We start from the raw sequence: 11039 nt of genomic DNA, 5'->3' as shown, positions 1-11039 counted from the left end.
TTTCGTTTTGTTCTTCAAGTGGTTCTTCCCAGGCTGAAGAAAAGCACGACTTCTAGTACACAGCTTAATGAAAGGCTTGGGAGGACCCAGGGAGCTCTTCTGGGAGCAGTCAAATGCTCTTCCGACTTTAATTATCACCGTGATTCTCAGCAAAGGTAAGGAAAGCAAAGTTCTTCAGCCAGTGTTGCTTTATTGTCACCATGCTCCAAATAAGCACTGGTAAAACTCCTGAATATTTCCATGCTTTAGTTGATAGGCTGCAGGCAGTCACCAACAGTCGTCATTCATCTTTCTTCATCTGGAGGTGTTGCAAATGCCAGAGACTTCGTTCTCGGGGATGATATGAGGAAAAACACACCAAGATTTTTTTTCCTTCCTGCCTTTGAACCTGTGAGGGGTTTTTGTGGGTCTGAAGGCCTGCTGTAAGAGCTCACAGCAGCTGGAAGTGTAATCACTGCAGCTCAGTGCCCCCTGAGGCACTAGGGCACAGCCCAGAGGAGTTTAATGGCCCTGGGGATGGTTTTACCAAGTCATGAACAAACATGGGCTTATAGGGCAAGTCACAATACCCTCCTGCAACAGGGGAAGTCCAGATATTTACCAAACCTAAAAGAGTTATCTTGGCTTTTTTTTTCCCCCTCTACCATAATATATTACAATTGTAAGATAGCCATTTCAATATAAATGCCGGTATTTTACTTTTTGGGGGGCTGCAGTAGGAAGCACACAACTAGCAAGTGCTCACTGCTCCCCGTATGGTGCACAAGGGATGGTTTGGGCCTGACATGCTGTGCTTCCCTGAGCTGGGCCCCCACGTGCAGCCCTGCCTGTGGCACAGCCCTCAGCTCATGGATGGGGCTATGTCAGAGCATGGAAAAAGATTGTGAAACCTTCTGCTGAGATATTTGAGACCTCAGTGTTTTTCTTGCTAATTTTGAACCCGTGAGATGTTTCTCATGGCCTATTTATAGAGCAGCTTGCTCTCAGAAGGCCCTGCTTTGCAGAGCTGGCCTGAGAATCTCACTCAGAGACACCGGCCAGCACAGCCATGGTGATGTGCTGCAGCTCACACATGCAGGGTCCAGCCCCAAGGCACGCGGATGGATGCTGAAGGTGATGTTGGCAGGAGGGCAGTAGAGATTGAACCTTCCCATCAACATCCCATTGCATTTTGGTGCTGTGTGACAGATGGCAGCAAGGAGGCAGTCTGACAGAATGGTGTCTGACGTACGAGTGCGCATGAAGCAAAGCTGTGTCATTGAATTCTCCCATGCTGGTGAAAATGCACAGCTGGAGGTGGTAACTGTGCAGAAAAAAATGGTGTTTTGTAGCTGAGAATTGGCTCTATTGAAGAGTGCTGCTGTGCTCTTTGTATCTGTTGTAGTTTCTGCATAAATAATTAGGAGGCATTACTTGTGGAGCAAACTGTGTATTCCTCAGACACTGAAGGTGCTGAAAAGCAAATAAGAGTGCATGCTTGCCTCCTTGTCAGCCATCCCACAGTACGCAGCTTGTTACACTGCTGGTGAATGCTAATCTCAAATTTGGATTGGGTTCTCACTAATTGATCTGCTCCCAAATCACTGCTGTGCGCTCCTACAGGATGTCGCTGGTTGCTGGCTGCCCCTGCTCTCCTGTGTTTGTGTGCTCCTCAGGTATTCTCTCCGTGAAGCAGTGGTTACATGGGCTTTGGGGCTGCCTTTCCAACCCCTCCTGCAAGAGGAGAGCACAGGTAAGGCTCTTATCAGCCATCTCTGTAGTTATGGACCAGGACTCTCTTATCTCTTTATCCTTCAGGTAGCCCTTGCCTGGAGGCACTTGACACAGTGGTTACTTTATCTGGTCTGCTCTCTGGATCACAGTGTTCTGAACAATAACAAAGAGGGGAGGCAGAGGCAAGCCTGAACTAGAAGTCAGATCAGAAATACTGAGAAATGAGGGAAACAAAAACTGCATCACATAACCAGGGATCCTGGCTGCCATGGGGCCTGCGCTGCCCCTGCTCAGCAACCAGCCCTGCCTTGCAAGAGACCCAGCAGGGATTCTGCAGGAGGGAAACCCCTCTGCTTGGGGCTTTAGCTCTGACTGGGGCATTGCTGGCATGAGCCAAGAAAACCACAGTCAAGCCAAGTACACAGTACAACCCCCATCCCTGCAGGTGCTCAAGGCAAGGTTGGATGGGGCCCTGGGCAGCTGGATCTGGTGCCTGATTTCACGGTATGCAACTTGCCCCCAGCAGGGGGTGATCTTTAAGATTCTCCCAACCCAAGCCATTCTTTGACTCTATGATAGTTTATAGCTGGCCTAAGGGTTGTTTGACATGGGTAAATCCAGTTTAATTTGGCTGCCTGCTGCATCAGAATAATCTGTCTAGCAGAAAGGTGAATAAAGCAAGCATCTGTGGAGATGGGAACTGCTCCACAGGGTCTGTGCTGGTTAATGCAGAGATCCTTCAAACCCATCGATGCATTACTAATGGCCTGTGATTTCTGAGCTGCCTCCATTGATTTAGCTGATGTCTCACGTGTTGGAAGTGATGCACAGCTGACTTTGCAGGGTGAAGGCTGTGGTCATGGAAATCCAGAACAAGCCGGTGAGTGGAGGTTTAATCAGCAGGAGCAGCTCTCGGTGGTGGGATGCTTTTCAATGGTGGGCAGCAGGAATTCCTCTTTGGTGTTTCAGGCAGTTTCCTGGGGGAATGTGTATTAAAAATAAATAAATAAGTAAGGGAGAAAGAAAATGTTGCTCATACAGCAGTGAAAAGCAGGAAGCTCTCCTGGGGACTGAGCGCAGGCAGAGGCAGCAGCACATCTTCCTCATCCTCCTCTGAGAATCGGCAGCAGCCTGAGCTGATGGACAGCCTCATGGAAACATTTTGCTTGCTGGGAATTTCTCATGCTGCAATGGAAACCCCCTTCCTCCTTCCCCCCCTTGCTGCCAGACTTAAAATCAGAGGTATACACGGACCTATAGAGAAGTTAAATAGAGCAGAATCAAAGCTTCCCTAGCAGGCAGCACTCACCTGTGAGTAAGTATCGCATTTCCAGCAGGTGATCTGAGTTCTGTATGATAGTTTCCTCATGCTCCAATTTTATGTATTTATTTATTTATTTTTAATTCTATTTAGCCACTGGTGTAAGGCTTCACTCAGGCCGTGTGGTGGAGCAGCTGGGTTGTGGCCTGTGAGTGGGGATGCCGCAAGGGAAGAAGAGGTGTTTGCATCACGAGCACTGGACCTCAGGGCTTTGGGGAAGAGGCGCTGTATTGAATTCCTTTGGTTGTTTTAGGAAAGGAAACCTGTAGGACCCTTTGCTCCTGCTTCAGGTGAGGTCAGAAAGGCAAGCAAACCTAGACCATGCAATATTCCCTTTACTTTGTAAGGATTTTCTCTTTTCCTAAAAAAGACCTCGCAGTTTTCAATCTCATACTGCCAGGGAATGGCTTTCCAGGTAAGCAAGGCAGGTTTGAGTTTCCTTGCCAGCAGTCAGAAAGGATTATTTTCATCCTGCAAGGCCAGGAGGTTTTGCTATCCTCTCACTTCTGCACTTCTCCCTGAAGCATTTTTGCTTTCAGATATGGGACTTCCACAGTCAGTGAGGGAAACTTGAGACCTGCTGGGCAGATATTGGTATTCAAGGCACCTGCAAAGGACCTGTGCAAAACTTAACCAGGTTTCTACTTGGATTTTGTCTGGGCAACTTCCAAGGGGAAAGTGAGTGCACAGGTCTGGCCCAGGTGGCCAGTTCTCTACAACTGCTTTAGGGGAGGTCAGAAAACCAGCCCAGGTTTATTCCAGCACAGTGTTCATGTGGGGTGGCAATGGATGTTATGGGCAGGAGAAGGATGAGAGGCTGATGCAGCAAACTGTAAGAAGAGGTTTAAATAGAGGTCACAGTGGACATAGTAAATTCCTGATTGATACTGTTGCTACATACTGTGCAGAAACAACACAGTCACATTGCTGTGAAAATACGCAAGATGCATTTTCAGTATTGGCTGCTGTGATTGCTTGGTGATATCCAGAACCAGAGGGAAGGAAAGTTCTTCAGGCCGAGGTGAACACTGCTGCTGTTAGAAGTCAGCTTCAGAGGGCTGGTGAGGCAAAAAGCCACAGCAGTGCTGCTGTGTCTCTGGAGAACTTCAGCCTCTCAGCCCTCGCAGGGTGCCACGAGGAACCGGATGGATGGCAGGGATCTGCATGATGCCAGGTAGCCAAGCTGCTGCTGGGGTCTGGGTTTCTTTACACCCAGGAGGGCAGTTACCAGGCCCCTCTGAGTTTTATAAATCATAGAAACATAGAATAATTATGGTGGAAAATGACTATAAAGATCACAGCTTGGCAATAGCACCTCCTGCAAGGCCCGGCAGCCCCCCAGGCTGCGATCGCTGCAGCTGGAAGGCTTTCTGGCTGATGCTGCAGGCAGACAAAGCCCAGTTAGCAGCAGGGAGCAAAAACGGAAACTGATTTAAAAATAGTTGAGATTAATTTGAGGAACAAAAACATACCCCACTTATTCTTCAGATTGGGAAACCTTTCTGGAAGGAAATGAGCATGCCTGCAGGCTGCGGGCAGGGGGCTATGGGGGCTCCGGCAAGAGCAGCTGCACATTTCTTCCATGACCACAGAATTCTTGGCACTTGGTTTCTTGTCTGGGACAAAGTGTGATTTTATTGGTAGTGGAACACCTTATGCACAGGGAAAAATACAACAGCCTTTGGAGGGCTTTAGATCTTCCTGGTCTCTTGGCTGCACTATGGGAGGGAGGGACCAGCTCACAGGATTGGGAAAGACCTGTCGTCAAGTTTAATCATCGCCTGGCCCAGCCAAGCCCACTGCCAAACCACATCCCCATGTACCGTGCCCACACATCCCTTAAACAGCCCCAGGGATGGAGCCTTCACTCCCTGAGCAGCCCATCCCAACACCTGCTTCCTCACATCCCATCATTCGCTGCCTGAGAAATGAGACCGCATGAGATGAGCACTGCTGTGAGCATTTGTGACGTGTGCCATGTCTGGTGCCCCCAAAACTCCTGCACCCATTTAGAAAAGGATTGAAAAGTACCTCTGCTGCGCGAAGAGCAGAACCTCCCCTGTTCTGCACCCTTTGCAGATGAAAACACCCGGGGTTCCTTAGAAGAACTGAGTTTTGAGGGCAGGCCTTTGCTGAAGCCTTTGAAAGAAGGTGATGGCCGTGGCGCCTGCTTAAGGAATTGCTGTCACTTTCCTTCTCTCCCCTCCTCCTTGGTTGAGTCGATCTGTATTTTAGCCACAAGGTGGCACACGGTCCTTCCCTGGGAGATCAGAACGGGATCGCAGGACAAACGGTTTTTGTTCAGATACCCGGAATTCAGGCTGAGCCACTGCTGTTCCCAACATAAAGCCCAGGCAGACAATGCCTAGGATGGCTCAAGTCATTCTTAGGACATGGCAGAGGGAACACCTGAACCTTATCTTGTGCCAGGTTCACAGAACCTTACTGCTGTTACCCTGGTGCTGGAAGAATAGAGGTGATTTCCAAATCGATGCTTTGGTGCTGGTTTTTTATTTGTTTGATTTTTTATTTTCAAAACCCATGCACGGGTGCCAGGTTGATGTCTGGCTTTGGCTAGAGGGAGCCTTGTCACCCCAGTAATTCCCAACAGCCTCTAACAGCAACAACAGTCTTCAGGTGAATGAAGGCAGCAGCACTGTGCAAATTACCTTCTCTTTCTTATCCATAATAAGACAGGTAATAATCCTCCTACTGGACTAATTACTCCCAATGAAAACAACTCCCACTGACAGTATTTGAAGAATTAACCACTTACGTGAAGAAGAGTGAACAGTGATTGTTATTTTGCACGTGGCTCTCTCCTGCCCCATCTATTGTGACCTCAGTAAGTCTCAGTGTAATTAATCACAGAGGATTAAACGCTGCAGGGGAAGGAGCAGGAAATTATGTAAAGACAAAACACCGGTTGGCTTTGACTTGCCATAAATTTGGGTTATCTGTCTCAAAGAATACATTTCCTAGTCTGCCTCGTGTGGAATAAATCTACCCAATTAGATTTGTTTCCATGAGAACTGTACAGATAGGGAAGACCGGAGTATTCCCAGGTGTGTATGGAGCTAATCTAGAAAGGCAGTGGCTGTGGATGAGCTGGGTTGGCTCCTCAGGTATTTGAGAAGCAGAAGAAAGCACACAGATGCCTCAGCAAGCAGCAGAGAGGGTAGGGCTTGAGTGCTCATCTTTAAAAAGCAGAAACCAACCTCAGAGAAACTGAAAATTCAAGTTTGTCTGTATCAAAGCGGAAAGAAGGTGTTAATTTCGCACTGAGGGCTAGCAGTAGAAGGGTCAAGATCCTTAAAAAACCTCAGGTCTACCACCAGCCTTAGAGGCAAGAGGTCTCCAAGGAGAGATTCCACTCTATTCTCTCTCTCTCTCCAATTCCAAGGGCTTCACTTAGTAAACATTTTCCTGCCATTAACCACTGCATTAGTTGCCCTATAACAGGTCAGAGCATGGATCATCAGAGAGGGTTGATAATAGGCTGTGAAAACAAAGGAACACATTAATGGATTCTTTCTTGCCTCTTTCAAAACCCATTAAGGCTTCTCTAAGTGTGCTAAAAGCCAAAATGCTCCATGCACTCAGGGGGCTGCATGCATTGAATGTCTGAAATCTGAAGAAATGACTTCTTCAGATACACATCTCAAAGCCTCTGCCAGGCAGCTGCCATTTGTTAGCTTACCAGATCACTTCTTGCACTCCTAGCCACCAACCAAGCGCCCACGCTGAGCTGACACCAGCTGCCCCTTACCCTATGGAGGGTGCCCACGTGCCACTAATGGCTCTCCTAGTGCTGCCCTGTGTGGTTTGTGATCATCCCAAGTGCTCCTTTGTGGCAGTTCTCTGGGGGATTGCCCTTCTGCTTGGGTGCAAGGAATGCAGCTTTGGTGTGGGCAAAGCCCTTTGGCTCAAGGCACCAGCAATGACCTGGCCAGACCCAGGGCCCTGAACTCCTGCATTCCCATCCTGAAGACCAATCCTGAAATAAGATTACTCCTGGTGCTCTCTCTCTCTCTCACTTTGCAAGGGGAGATTAGCAGCAAGCCCAGCATAACTCTCAAGTGGAAGAAAAGTCCTCCAGCTCAGCCACATTTTTGCACTTCCGGCACAAAATCCAACAACTCTAGAGGCAGCATTTTCTTGAAGTGCAAGAATCCATAACCCGGAAAACTCATTGCTTCTTGTGCCAGGTTTTGGCTGATGGCAGCAACGCCAAGAATCAGTTTGGAGAGCTGGGGGTATTGAGAATCCTGGGATAGCTTCGTACTTGCAAGGCATAAAAACATCCCCGACATGGCTTGCAACTCTCCTGCAGTAGTAGGATGTGGTATTGCTCTAAGCAGCAGGGCTTAGAGAGCAGCAAGCATCCAAATGTCATGGGAAACATCACTGCCCACACACTGCAGGGCTGTCCAAGTCCTGGAGAGGCTGCAGGTCCCCACTGAAAACCCTGAGCTGCTAACAGTGCTATTTTCCACTGAGTGTGGCCATTTGTTCCAGCGTCCAACAGAATGATTAGAAAAACAGAAGTGTTAAATAGCTACTCCTAAACAGACTGAAAGCAAGATGAAATCCAATAGTGGTGAGTGGTTCCTTTTTCCCTCTTCCACAACCCATTGAATTAAGCATGTAACCAAGCTGAGCTGATTGCTTCTCTGCCTTAAGCGTGGTTTTTGGTGAGATTTACTGGCACCAACCATTTCTTAATGCGAAAAAGTCAGCCCAGCAGTGAAAGTGCCACTGGGGATTGGTATCAATGCAAGGGGCACAAGGAGCACCTGCAATTGGTGTGGGTACATGAATTTTGGTAATGGCAAAGGAAATAGGGCACTTGGGGTGAACCTGGAGAAGGTGGTGGTGGTTTCTGCTGGGGAAAGCAGTCCTCTGCAGCTCCCCTTATCAGTGTGTTAGCCAGGCTGCTGTACTTCGACATCACATAGACAGCCTGGGATGTTTAGGTGGAATTAAGACAGCTCTCTTGCTGCTCCCTCTCTCTTCCTGGACAATACTTCACCTTCAGCCATCCCCAGCCAAGAAGACTGATGGGATGCTTCTACATTTCAGCCGCCCGCAACAGTTTCCCTGCCCCCAAACCAACGATACTGCAATGAATGGCTATTTTAAACAACGGACAGTGGCAAGAGGTGAAGCACCGGGAGCCCAAATAAGAGGCTGTTGTGGTTATTACAGCAGCAAAGCTCGGGCCGATTTAGCAGGCACTTCACCTACACCGAGTGCAGCCCTGCCCCCAACAGGCAGCCGATGGCATCGAGGTCATGAGAAGACGTTAATCTGCAATCTCACCATCTGTATCGCTAGCATCTGGAAAATGTATTGCGGCCAGATTCTTGCACAAGGGAACTGAGGGGAAGTTTGCTGCTTTCCTGAGTAAGAAATCGCGGTCAAAGGCTCTCACACAGGTGAAGTGTCAGTGCGAGGCAGATGAAGCCCCAGGCACCTGTTCCTTGTTACATGGGATCCAGCACATTTGCTGGCTCTTCCCTGCACTGTGCACCCCCTGGCTCCTGCAGCAGTTGCTCATGGACGGCATCCTCTTCACCAGATTTCCTGCTCAAGTCTTGTTCCTTCTTTCTAGGAAGTGCAGAGGTCTTCACATGAGACTCCATGAAAGGCACATCTATGCTGACAAAGCTGTCTTGGTTACAGGAAGGGAATTGGGAGAGGAGCCAGTGGTGGTCTGAGGTCAGTGGCTTTGTGTCACACTGCCTCCAGTTCTCCATGTCTCACCTGACATGGGTGTCGGGGACTCTGGAAGCCAACACATCCAAGCAGCAGAGCGTAGAGCTGAGCTTCCCAAACCACACTTTCCCCACGCTGTGTCCACGCAGAGGGCACATGTGCCTCTCTCCCAGAGGCTCTGCCCTTCTGCCACATCCACGCTCTCTATTGCGTTGTGCTATTCTGTTGTGCTCACTGTGTGCACACTCAGTACAGCTCCAGAAAACAACAGTAGATACTTAGAAGCATGCTTCCCTATGCCAAAAAAAAAAAAAAAAACAGAACACACATGAACAACTCAGTCTGATTGCTGACATATTACACTTCACAATGCATCACCCAGCAGGCTCAGGGCAGCACCAGTTGCTTTGAATCCACTTATTCCAATTGCAGAGTTTGATTATATTGAATGCTTACTAGCATGTACAAGAAAAAAAAAAAATCTGTTGTCATTGGCTGGTGTCATCACCCAGCCCGGGCAAAGTCCTTCTACATCCAAAAGATTGTACCACAACATAGCCTTCTGTATTATAATTACAGGACTAGATCTTCATGGTTGAAGTGTGGGAAGGAATAGAAATAAGGCCGAGGATGTTTGCTTTGCTGCCTTGTTAAAGGTGGTACCATCAAAGGTCACTCAGTGTGTCACATGAAGTTTGACATCATCCCACGTAGGAATTCCTCCTGTTTCACACCACAACCAAAACCACACTGTCTAGTCTTGCATAGTGCACTATATTTTATCAACACAAAAACAGATGTAATGTGCTAGCATCTTTCCATCCTAGGATGTGGTATGAGGCTGAAGAAAGTGTAAAGAGCTGAGGAGCTCTTTAAAGAAAAAGAGAGTGGATTTTTCTGGTTTTGTTTCTTGTAACAAAGTCATCCACATCTCAGAACAGGCAGACTACTCCTAGTAAAGCTCACCTGAGATTCAGTAGGCAAAAGTCCTGCATCACTGTCCTCTTGGCAGTGAATGGCTATAGTACTATAGCCCAAGTTGTAATCTACAGCTGTATGGATAGGAAGCTTGCAGGGCCTTTTTGCGTGCCCTCGAAGGACCAGAGCTCCTGCAGGGAAATGCCTCATTGTTGTGAATTGTAGGAGCCGAGACTGAAGCCTCTTGTTTGGCAACCAACCCAGCAGACCCATTGCAGTGCTGCATTGCTATAATATGATGGAAAGTACAGCAATAATAGCAGAGTAGCAAAATTTAAGGCTACAGCAAATGAGAACAAATCCAAATGCAGCAGCAGCAGCAGCAGCAAATACAGAAACAAAACCACAACAACAACAACAACAACAACAACAACAACAACAACAACAACAACAACAACAACAACAACAACAACAACAACAACAACAACAAAACCTGCTTACCTTCAGAAGACCTCAAGTAGGCAGAGATCTCCAGCAAGATACCCTCACCTCCTATACCAACCCTTAAATGAGGTCTGGGAAGGGCTGGATCCTGGCTCCTCCCTTCCAATCACTCAGATACAGTGCATGCACCTGAGCTCCCCTGGGTTGGCCCTGCCTTTCACCAGGTGCTCAATCACTGCTTCAGGCCATGACTTGCATTTCTGCTGCCTGCCCTCAATGGATGGGAGCATAGGGCAGAGCAGTTGTGCGACTGCTAAGTACATAACAGTGACCACATTATTGAACAACTGCCAGCACTATTTTTCTACTGGTTTAAGTAGAGAAAAGTCGATGGTGTTTTCAGTAGAAAACTCAAAGACCTTCTAGGCTCAGTGACCTCAGTGTGTTGATCAGCATGTTTACATGCTCGCTCCTTTTCTGGCTCCCAGGGGAGAAGCTCTCTGTTCTCCTCAGGTTAGAGCAGTTCTCCCCAGCACCAGGGCTGCCGTATGGCCCCAGTAGGTCACTGATCCCAGGTGCAGGCTGTCCCTTGGCTTTCCACTGCACTGTGCCTCGTGATGGACAGGACTTCTCCCCAAAATGGCCTTCAGGACCCCACAGGTAGACCTGTGGACAGGACACATGCCCACACCGTGAGAGCTCCTCATCCTGCAAGAGCTCCCCACCGTGCAGTGAGACACCACAGCCACATGTTGGTGGGTGACAGCTGTGCGACCTGTGAGTCACTGCCCTTCCTGTCCCACTTTGCATGGCAGAGTTCATGCCTGAGCACACACACTGGGGTGAGTGTGGGCACTACCAGCTTGGAGACAGCCAAGGCTGAAGGCTTTGCTTTCCCCACAAACAAAGTCAGCAGGAGAAAGCA

The 11039-nt window shown here is 48.5% G+C and overlaps 1 long non-coding RNA gene across 1 annotated transcript; it reads right to left on the bottom strand.

The window, feature by feature from the left end:
* Nucleotides 1-1346: 1346 nt before the first annotated feature.
* On the bottom strand, nt 1347-10003 carry LOC122161144. The gene is made up of 3 exons (XR_006169107.1): nt 9719-10003; nt 5066-9046; nt 1347-2690 (listed from the first exon to the last, which is right to left on the bottom strand). It is a non-coding gene; the product is annotated as an uncharacterized LOC122161144 (long non-coding RNA).
* Nucleotides 10004-11039: the final 1036 nt, after the last annotated feature.

This window comes from Centrocercus urophasianus, unplaced genomic scaffold (assembly GCF_019232065.1).
Source record: "Centrocercus urophasianus isolate 14NV4802_14NV808 unplaced genomic scaffold, USGS_Curo_1.0 seq_19, whole genome shotgun sequence".
NCBI lineage: Eukaryota > Metazoa > Chordata > Aves > Galliformes > Phasianidae > Centrocercus > Centrocercus urophasianus.
This window is presented reverse-complemented; position numbering and strand designations above follow the sequence as displayed.